This window comes from Pipistrellus kuhlii, unplaced genomic scaffold, assembly GCF_014108245.1.
Source record: "Pipistrellus kuhlii isolate mPipKuh1 unplaced genomic scaffold, mPipKuh1.p scaffold_m20_p_8, whole genome shotgun sequence".
NCBI classification, from domain to species: domain Eukaryota; kingdom Metazoa; phylum Chordata; class Mammalia; order Chiroptera; family Vespertilionidae; genus Pipistrellus; species Pipistrellus kuhlii.
This window is the reverse complement of record NW_023425584.1, coordinates 4,847,450-4,859,159: the sequence shown is the minus strand read 5'-3', so window position 1 is coordinate 4,859,159 and position 11,710 is coordinate 4,847,450.

Sequence of the window (11,710 nt, the reverse complement as noted above, 5' to 3'; positions counted from 1 at the left end):
ACTCATACCCTCAGCATCCTGTGTAAGCCTTAGTGCTAGGCTTGCTTCACGGATGTAGGTCAAGAAACGTCATCTTTTTAAATCCTCCCATCCCTTGCTGAGCTTAGGACTGGGCATGTGGTAAACTCACAGTGTTTGCTGAATGAATGAAGGAATGAATGAACCGTTTATCTGCTCGCTCAGAAGGCATCTTCAATGCAATATGACTGTTGAACACTGGAGAGCGGGCTGGAATAGTTGTAACCCAGTGGTCGGCAAACTCATGCGTCAACAGAGCCAAATGTCAACAGGACAACGATTGACATTTCTTTGGAGAGCCACATTTTTTAAACTTCAACTTCTTCTGACGGTCACTTCTTCAACATAGACTCGCCCAGGCCGTGGTATTTTGTGGAAGAGCCACACTCAAGGGGCCAAAGAGGCGCACGTGACTCGCGAGCCGCGGTTTGCTGACCAGGGTTGTAACCGTCTGAGAGAAGGGCAGGCGGCCTCAGAGGGAGAATAAAGGAAGCAGGCTCTGCAGATCCCAGAGCAGCAATCAGGATTTGGAAAAACGCAAGGTTACAGCGGCAACCGAGGTGGCACAGAGCCCTGGTATTTCCCAGTTCTTTCCAACACATTTAATTGCACGCACAGGAAAGAATGGCATCATTACTTAAACCAAAGCACAATAACAACAATCGATGGCTCCTGTAAGCGCCCGAGTCCCCTGCAGAGAATTTAATGTGCATGTTGCTTTTACCCACACATACAGCCAAGGCAGGGGGAATGGGGGCCAGCCTGCTCTCATGGCCTGGGAAGAGAGAACATGGATGCCTGTGGTTGTTTGAACAGGAAAAGGGGGGGAGGGAGGAGACAACAGAAAGCCCAAGGGGATAGCTACAGCTCCACTTAAGGCTAATGCTGTATCTTCATTGTCGTCCTCGGTTATAACCCAAAGAGATATCTGACGTCGCTGAAAGACTGCTGTCATCCCCGTTAGAGGCTCATCCATTATTATTAAGTATTGCACGGTTCAGGTCAAGATATAATATGTCTGGGAAAAACCGTGGCACCTCCTTTTAATCTTGCGTAGAAAACAATTAAAGTATATAAAGCACATTATTAAAATATGTAAAATTTATAATTTAATTATAAGATTGCATAGCTTTATGATCTAATAGTTCTGCTGTATTTTGCATATTAGTGAACAATTGCTTTCTTAAAGCACACAGTAGAATCATTTACTTGATGCTGGAGAATAAGTTAATTATGGATTCCCTGTATATGACTAATGGATTTAATAATCACTTTACTGTAGAATTAACTTATACTTCCCTGTGCTTATAGCGCTAATGATGATATTCATAAAAGTTATATTTTTAAAAAATGTAAGATTGGCACAGAAACAGAAACCAATGTACAACTTGGTTTCAGAGCCAGCAGTTCTAAATAGATAGTTCAGAGCCCATCAAGGACTTCTCCTTGTTCCGTAATAAATCATACACACCCTCTCCACTCCCTACCCCACCACCAACCCTGCCTCCATTGGCTTTATTAAGGGAATTTATTTTATTTAAGGGAAGACGAAACGCTTGCCAGATGCATTTAGTGAAGCTCCTGATTTTTTTTTTTTTTTTTTTTTTTTTTTTTTTTTTTTTTTTTTTTTTTACCTCGGTTGTGGGTTACAACAGGATTATTCACTTAGATCCACTTCATGGAGCTCTGGAAAACCTCCTATGTGCTGAGATCATATCATGTCAGGATGTCAAGTGTCTCTTTTCCCCCCTCAATTTCAGTCTCTTGAAGCCACTCATTTTTCTTCTTCAACCCAAAGAAAGGTGTAGAAGAACATCCTTTGTTTTAGGAGAGTCCCTAGCACTGCCTTCCTCAACTTTTATCCTTCCTTATCACCACCATCACCTCATCATCATCATCATCTTCATCACCACCACCACCATCATCACCACCACATCACCACCACCATCATCATCACCACCACCATCATCATCACCACCACCATCATCATCACCATTATCATTACCACCATCACCTTCTTCTTCCTCATCAGCATCATCACCATCACCATCACCACCATCATCTGGGTTATTCTTCCTCATGGAATTCAGCAATGGAAGATCTGAATTTTTATTTCCAGCTCTGCCAGTTTACCAGTAGGAATGACCTTAGCCTTTCCAAATCTATTTCCATCGCTTTAAAAGTGAAACTGACTTTGAATGGGCTTTGTCCACTAACAACTTCTAGATACAAGCTGTGTATTATTACAGTCCCCCCTTCTGCCCAAATATGCATCACCCACCCTCCGTGAATTACACTGCATTTTCTGGCCTGGATATCTGAATATTCTGGAAGAAAAGACCTCTGGCTTATACTTTGATATACTGCGCAGAGCTATTCACAAAGTCTGTGCTTACTAAATGCCTGCTGATGAGTTGATTTGAAAGAGTGTAAATTCTTCATTCACTCCCTGAGCACCTAAGGGATTGTCATTTCCTTTAGGTCAGACATTGAATCTCTGTCACCCTGTTCCGTGCCTCCACCAATAACTTCCAGATTACTGCTCTGCAGAGTTTGTGAAGGTCATAAATGGTGATGAGAGGCTACAAGAAATGCGACTTAGCCCCTAGCGGGTCTTGGAAGGTCTGAGAGCATATGCCTCACCTGGGGATTCTGTTCAAACGCCCATACTAACTGAGGGGTGGACAGATTCTCCATTTCTAACAAAATCAGGGGAGGCAGGTGAGCTGCCACACTCTACCACACTCTGAGTAGCAAGAACCTAAACTTTTTGTGGAACAGCCTTGAAATGATCCCTCTTTGATTTTATACTCAGAAAACTCATATTACACTTACATAATTTTTCACGGGAGAAGTAAATGTTTAAACTAAGCAATCTCTACTACTCAGAAATAATTTTATTATTCTTTTTCTGCTGAAATACTAAAACTCACCACCTTTCATTCTTATCTCCACTTCATCTCCATTTCAGCTCATAGTCCCTTCTCTTCTTCAACCTGCTCCACAAACTAAAATGCACTGGGGATTACACTAGTATAACTGCTTCCCTGATTTTCAGGCATCATTTGCTTCTCATATCCTATATAATCCTATATAATAAAAGGCTAATAAGCAAATTAACCAAACGGCAGAATGACTGGTTGCTATGATGTGCACTGACCACCAGGAGACAAACGCACAATACAGAAGCTGCCCCGTGATGGTCAGTGCACTCCCTCAGGGGGACCACCACTCAGCTAGAAGCCCTGAGTGGGGCTCACAGCTGGCAAGTGCAGTGACAGTAGCGGAAGCATCTCCTGCCTCTATAGCAGCACTAAGGATATCTGACTGTCGGCTTAGGGCTCCCAGGCTATGAGAGGTTGCAGGCTAGGCTGAGGGTGCAGTATATGAATTTCATACACTGGGCCCCACCCAAGTATATGAATTTTGTGCACTGGGCCTCTAGTGTTAAATAATATCTCAAATGTGCTGAGATGTTGTATGCCTTACAAAGGGCTTGCCTGCATAAAAATAAGTTCATGTCTAGAGAAGCTTACCTAATAATAGGCAAACATGTAAATTGATTGTACCTCCTCTAAACCACCAGCCAATCAGGAGTGATATGCAAATTAACCCAACAAAGATGGTGGTTAATTTGCATACTCAGCCACTGAGTGACTGGGGGAGCGGGACGTTGGCATCATTGGCAATGATGCAGACATTCTGCCCCACCCCGGTCTCTCAGGGCCTCTGGCAGCATGGGAAGGAGGGGCCAGAGCAAAAAGAGAAGGCTCCCAGAGCAGAAAGAGGTGGCTCCGGTGCCTGAGCGGAAAGGGCCTGGGCCGGAGTGGAAAGGTGGTGCCAGCAGCGAGGGAAAGGAAAGCCCATTCTAGCACAAATCTTTGTGCATTGGGCTTCTAGCAGATGAACTTTGGGGTGAGATTCACCTGGGTTCTTCTAAATATTTTCAGTCTTGGGAAATTTTTAACCTTTGCTTAAGTGCTCTCGTTTGTCAAAGTGGGGAGGGTATAAATAGCCATGTCATGAGTTAGTTATTTGGATCAATGCTGGGGATGTGAGGCTTCAAAGGAAACCAGCCAAGACTGGGAACACAAAGGACCACTCATTGTGTCCCCTCCACACTGACACCCAGAAGGCCCTCCACCCCTACTTCATTATTCAGGGATCTCCCAGGCCCACGTCTTGTGACACTTGTCCTTCTTCAGAATGGCAAGCGGCATCAGACACTGTCTCCTCCTTCCCTCTCTACGTCCCCAATCTTTCAAACTCCCCCATGAAACCTGCTGCTTTTGTGAAGCACACAGCTGGCATTTGATACCTAGATTTCAAGTGATCAAACAAGACATGGTGACAAATCTAAGAAAAATGACACCAGCCCTTTGAAGAAAATCTAAATCAATTCCCTTCCCCCACCCCTTCTTTGAGCTTCCCCCTTTTCCACCTGCTACCTTACCTCATCTATCATACTTAGACAGAAATCCATACGTCTAGTTGATATCGCTGTTTCTCAGGCAACAGCCAGGCCACTTAGCAAGAGTCTGAAGCAAGCCAATGGAATATTCTGCCCAGAGAGATAGTCGGCCAAAGGCTACTGTGCCAGAGCAGGTTAATTATTCTAAGAGGACTTACTTCTTACTCTGATTATTGATTGCTATGAACTAATAAAAAGGCTGCTATGTATTAAGTGTCTTCATCCCCTAGAAGCTTTTACATATATATCTCATCCTCATCACAGCTCTGCAAAAGGTTTTCCAAATGTAAGGAAATTTTAAGATCACATCGGTATAGTTATTTGCCCAAAGTTATAAGCTGGTAATAGGCAGTGCTGAGTTTCAAACAAGCTGTAGGTGGTGATCTGATTGTGTCCTGTTACTTTTCATTTAAAATATGTGTTTTGCTAAGTAATATGTCCATATAATACTAAAGAGTTCCACAAGACTTTGAACACATATTAGTAGTCCCTTGCTGCTCCCTTCCCACCTTTAATTCTCATTCTTCAGAGAAGACCTCTTTTGGATGCTTGGTCTGCTAGTTACCTCTATATTTCTTTTACAGTATGCTTAATTACTATTTCTCGATTTTTAAAGTTTTGAATTATGATTGATTTACTACTATGAAAGATGAGAATTTACCTCTCAGTCGCTATGCCCTTGTATTTTTCCTCTTCCTTTCTCCTAATCCTATCTAATAAAAGGGTAATATGCAAACTGACTGTCACGCCAACATAAGATGTCTGCCCCCATGTGGACACAAGATGGCTGCCACAAGATGGCCAGCAGGGGAGGGCAGTTGGGGGGACCAGGCCTACAAGAAAGGGCAGTTGGGGGTGACCAGGCCAGCAGGGGAGGGCAGTTGGGGGGGGGACCAGACCTGCAAGGGAGGGCAGTTGGGAGGGACCAGATGTGCAAGGGAGGGCACTTAGGGGTGACTAGGCCAGCAGGGGAGCAGTTAGGTGCCGATCAGGCTGGCAGGGGAGTGGTTAGGGGGTGATCAGGCTGGCAGGCAAAAGCGATTAGGGACAATCAGGCAGGCAGACAGGCAAAGTGGTTGGGAGCCAGTAGTCCTGGATGGTAAGAGGAATGTCCGACTGCCCATTTAGACATTCCTCAAGGGGTCCCAGACTGGAGATGATGCAGGCTGAGCTGAGGGACATCCCCCCACCTCTACCCCCTGTGCATGAATTTCGTGCACCAGGCCTCTTGTATAAAGTATATAAGAATTTTTGTTAAATTAAATCAATAGTGTTTACATTGATTTGGACATATAAATATCATTCATACCTCAACAACAGTAATAGCATATCTTGACAGTTTTTCTTTTCTTGTATAACAATTTTCCCTGAAATTAATAATTGCATCACCATTCCCTTTCTTTAGTATTTCATGTTTCAATTACTAATTCATCCCTAGCTCTCTGCCAGAGCCATAAAACTCTCAGTATGGTTAAATGCATCAGGTGATTTATTGGTTTTCTGACTGTAAATGTTTTGTTTTGGTTCCCCCACCCCACCCTGCCCAACGTTCAGTGGATAAGCCTAAACTACCAACCCACTCTGATCACTCTCAACATCTGCTTTATTGATTGTGTTGGGCTCTGAGTAGTCTCTTCGAACCTACAGATACATATAATCAGTTTGGAAAGTTTTCCTCTATGGTCTCTTTGATAATTTCTCTATTTCTATTAATTCCTACTATTGATAGTTAGATGTTAGACCTCTAGGGGGAAAAAAAAAATCCTCTATCTGATCTTTTCTTGCCTATCTTTTTGTCTTTTTAGCTTATATATTGGATGATTTTTTTCAACTTTTCCTTTCAACTAGTGGATTTTTTATTTGTGATGTTTTATTATTATTTTTTTATTTCCAAGGTCTATTTCTTATTATCTGGATATTTCTTTATTATGGCAACCTGTAAGTGCAAAATTCTGGGATCACAAAATTTTCTTTTCTCTCTCTAAACATATTAATTATAGTTTGTTTGGTGTTTTGTTTTGTTGTGCTTTAAAAAAAAAAAGTTTTATTCTCTACCTAAACATGTTATTTCTCTGATTTCCTATGAGGGGCTTTCCTCTCACCTGTGTCACTCGCAGCACTCTTGAATGTGGCACAGGAAGCTCTGTGCACGGACAGAACTCTCAACTAGTGAGCTTCGGAAAAGTGACAAAAGGGCGACGGGGTGATGGGTTAGCTCTTTTATTGGTCGATCCCGGAAGTTCTCATCCAAAGCTTTTCTCTCCCAGGGAGGTCAGTTTCTCCGTAGAAAGACCCTCCTGCTTTCTTCTCTGGAAGGTGTAAACCTGGCTCCCAGCATCCTGGGAGCCCAGCGGGAAACGGGCAGACGGTCTCCTTGTTAGAGTAAATCTCCTGGTCCAGCACCCTGGCCAAAGCTGAGCAAACCTTTCAAGAAATTAAAAGCCTAGATTTTTTTATTTCTTAACCAGCTACCAAAGAATGGATGTTACTGGTTTATATGCTAACTTTCAAAACCTCCTGTTTTCAGCCTCACTTCACATTTCCTCTGGAGGTTCCTGTTGCTTTCATACGTTGACACTCACGTTTCACGGTGTGTGACATAGCTGGCATGTCACCTTCTCCCACCACAGGCATCTGGCGTCCTGCTCTCTCCCTGCTGTGCTAAATCAGTTACTACCATTTACATGCTTTCCAGCTTCCAACATTGTGCTGATCTTCCTCTTTGGTATGAAGTCCTCTCCTGTTCTCTTTGTCCTTATTGGTGTGTGTTTCTCAAATTCCTTCACTATGATTTTTGTGGGATTTGAACAGGGAACAGGAATACATGTGAGAACTTGTTTACCGTGTTTAACCAGAAGTCCCATGCTTTATTCCTATTTAGCAGTTACCAGTATGTTAGAATCACAGTGTGTTCAATAATGGCCTAAAGCCTCATTTGATCCTCAACCAAACAGAGGCTAGTTAGGTTGAGTTATAGATATTCTCCATTATGTCATTAAATAGCAGCCTCTACGTATTGAACATGTTGGCCTAACGACTGAGACAAGAAGAGAAGAAGGGAGGGGAGGAGGGAGAAAAGTATGTAAAGTCTTCCCTTACATTTTTAAAGTCACACACGCAATAAACTTTACACTTTACGTAATTTTTCTTCATTAATGCTTCTTGGGCTTCACTATTTGGTGCTATAAAAACAAACAATTCAATCCTCGTACAATAACCGTCTTGGGATTTGGCTTCCAGAACCAACAGGAGGCAAAATATGACACTTCCGTTGCCAAGAGTATAGTTTGTTTTAAACCCAAAAGCTGTCCTTAGAAAGATGGCATCCCAGAAGAGCATTTGTGGGTTTTAAAGTATCCTATTTATCTTCTCTCGACTTGGAATCTGATGTCAATATTGGCTTGGAACCATCTCTGGCAGATTTGTGAGGGTTTTTGTTAGTTTCTTTCTTTCTTTTTTTGGAAGGGAAAGAGGAAAAAGAAAAAAAGAAATGGGGATTTTTCCCGCCCCCTCTTGGCTTGAGACCAAATCTTCAAGTTCATTGTGTTTGAATGAAGCCTCTGGTGAGCACACTGCTCTTTGCAGGCCTGCTCCACGGTTTGCGGTGTCCCCAATTCGCACCACGGAGAGCTGGCTGGCGGTATTCAAGGAATGTGATGACTGAGGGAAACGTGATGTGCAACTCCGCTCCTTCCTCATCAGCAAACTGCCCATCTGGGACTGTGTGGGGTCCATGTGGCTGCTGCTGGGACTGTGGGAGCAGAGGATCAACTTTGACACAACTTTTGGACAGAAAAGAGTCGTTCCTGTGGTGGTGGTGTGGTCCTGGATGCAGAGATGCTGATTGGTGGAGAAACCCCTGAGTCGTGAGGCATCTGAAGGAACCAGGAAAGCATTTGCGGCCCAAAGGAAAGACCTTTGAGAATGTCTCCGAGCCCGAGGAGTGAAACTCTCAGAAGAGCACCAATAACAGCCTGACCACAAAGGACCTTGTGATCAGGTCCTACAGAATCCCCACACTATTCGATGGAATTTAAAAAAAAAAAGCATATGGGTCTCCACATAGCCTTTTCTACTTCTAACATTGATTATGTGTGTTGAAATGATGTGAGAACCTGGTGTCTCTTTCTGGTTATAACCTGACTTAATTCTGATCTCCAGCAGATCTAAAAAGCTCAGGTATCAAACACTACTTCCCCAGGACTTGATTTAGTGCTCCATAGATAAAAATTATAGAAGAATGAAGAAACTAACTGTACCAGAGTTCAACTATGTGACTTCACCATAGCAAATGGCTCTGTGTTTATGTATTTCATAATAATAACAACAGAATTCTCCTGATCTTTTCCACAGTGATGGCACAAAATCAACTAAATTTCAATTTAGTGATATCTAGATGGAATTAATAAGAAGAAGAAGCAAAAAAAAATGCAAAGACCACAAAAAATATGAATTATATCTGTGCTGGACACAATACTTTTTAAAAAGTATGGGCAGGCACATAATTGAATAAAATTTTGTTTTGATGTGAGAGTCAAAGCATATCATTTGAAAGATTCACATGTAAATAGCCTGTAAATCTACATTACTTGATAAGTAAGTAGAAAAGACTTCCTAAGTCAACAGGAAATCATTTACATTTATTCTGGTGCACTTAAGAGCTATAACAAGACAAAATAAAGTTCTTATAAGGCTGCATTTTCCTTGATAGGATAAAGAAGTCAGTGTAAACAGAAAGCTACTATACTCATTGGGAAAGATGAAGAAAAATAAAGCAGTTACAACGGCAACTTTCACCGATAGTTTTATAGCTCTATATTAATATAGCTCTTTCTTAAAAAAATGAGCCATTCCAATTTCTTGCAGATTTTGAAATGTCCTCAAGCAATGCTCTCCGGAGCTCTAAATTGCTCTTCAAACACTTCAAAATATAGATAGCTATTGATGAAATCGGGCCCGTTCAACAATTACCTCAGTACCTAGACTGCACCATGTGTTATCACAGGCTCACACTAGAAACACATGTATTTCAGAATATGATCATTGCCCTTACTTTTCAAAACTCCATGGATGCACAGTAATTTTTGACAAGTGAAGATCTGAGATCTCTAGAGGCAGATTCCCAGGATGAAATAAATCTTCAGCAGGGATGCCCTTATTGTAATAATGTCAATCCATGCTAATGCAATATTAGAATTGCAAATACAGATTCACAGTTTGCAAAGCACTGCAGTACTGGATGTGCTGAAACTCAAAACTCTTGAGAATTCCAGAGTTTAGCAAAGAGAATATTTTGCCTAAGACCCATGTGTTCAAAATAACATCTTCAATCAGCTCAAACCTATTATTGTGAGTGTAGTCTGTTGCAAATGAGAAACATTAGTCGTATTCTCCAGGGTAATAGAAGCACGGTGACACTTGAAGTCTAATGATCTTGATATCATGATCATATTTATTATTAATGAGTATGCATAAGACTAAGTTTTCCAATGTCTGCTTTCTTTCTTTTATTTATTTATGTTTTTTTTTAAGTTAGCATAGCCCTTCTAGTATAATAAGGTCATCCAAAGCTAGTTTTTGTAATCATTGGCTTACAATTTCTCAGTGTACTTTGTGAGTACCTAGGGCTGAGAAGATGAGTCTAGAAGGACTGACTAGTGATGTCAACAATCTGAGAATACAAAATCTTAACCAGACTTGACTTAGTCAGCCCTTCCGTACCCTAATTTCTACACGGACAATTGCACTTCGTGAAGTTCAAGTATTGGAAACTGAATTCAGAGAGTAGGATTCCTTCAGAAACTTGTGACAAGCCTTTAAAAATTCACCAAGTTACAAAAACATGGTTAACCATTGCTCTGTTAATTTATGTTAATGCCTTCCTATAATGGTCTGAATTCACATGCTTTGCAAAATGAGCAATTTACCAACATAATTATGACTTCCTTACATTTACAGGAAACAATTTGCAGTTATTTTAACATACTAATGTGTATACTTAGCAGCAACAAGCTAAATACTTTAAAATATTTTCAAGGCCACATTTTTACTTAACTTTTACTCAGTATTCTTGAGCTAAATAATACAAACCTAATGGGTTTAACAGTTCATTGGGCATGCATTTCTTTGGGGTTTTGGCAGGTAATTTGATGAATTGAGTTTGAACTTTGATCACGCTAGGACTATGGAAAGTCTGTGAGACCTTTTGCGGGCAAGACAGATAAATTTATCATGAGTGATATTAGCACAGGTTATTGTAAGTATATTGAGTTTGTAACATACAGGAAAATTAAAGGGCCAGCTTTGCCGATTGATATTAGCTGGAACAATGAAGTCATATTAGAGTTTCCTTTAGCCAAGTAATTGACTTGTAGACAATTCAGAATTAAGCCTAAATAGATTTGATTTAGTTAAGTCCAAGAAAAGGTTACTATTGTTAGCAATCAAAAAATATTTCCGCCGAAACCGGTTTGGTTCAGTGGATAGAGCATCGGTCTGCAGACTGAAAGGTCCCAGGTTCGATTCTGGTCAAGGGCATGTACAATAGTTGCAGGCATCCCTGGTAGGGGGTGTGCAGGAGGCAGCTGGTCGCTGTTTCTAGCTCTCTATTCCTCTCTCTTACTCTCTGTAGAGAATCAATCAAATATATATATATATATATATATATATTAAAGTATTTCCAAAAGAGGAAAAGCAAAAAAGAGAAGTATTACCAAATATTGGGAGCTTTTAACACAAGCTAGGACAAAAAAAAAAAAAAAAAAAAAAAAAAAAAGTGGTTAGGAGAGCTACGCTAAGTTATCCATTCTTTATGAGTTTCTTGATAGAAAATGTACTCCCCAATGTTGAGAAACAATTCAACACCAGTCCACTTTTGGTTTTATTTCTTATCCCATTTATTTTTTATCAGATGTCCACAACCTAATTCTTCCAAAAGCTACATAGAGTAGTTTTGCCCTTGAAAAGGGGGATTTATGAGATTTCTGGTTTTTCATTTGTTGCCCTTGGCATCGACATTCCTGCTTTCCAAGAACCCCCCAAAAATTATTTTAATGTTAAATTGACTGATGGCCCATTCTGACTTCCTGAGAATACTACTAATGAAAAGCTACTTAATATTAAGAAATAGAAATGATGGAATATAAAATTTATAAAACCTTTTTACCTTTATAGGACCATATTAACCACTTAATCATTATATAATGCCAGCTTGTATCAATT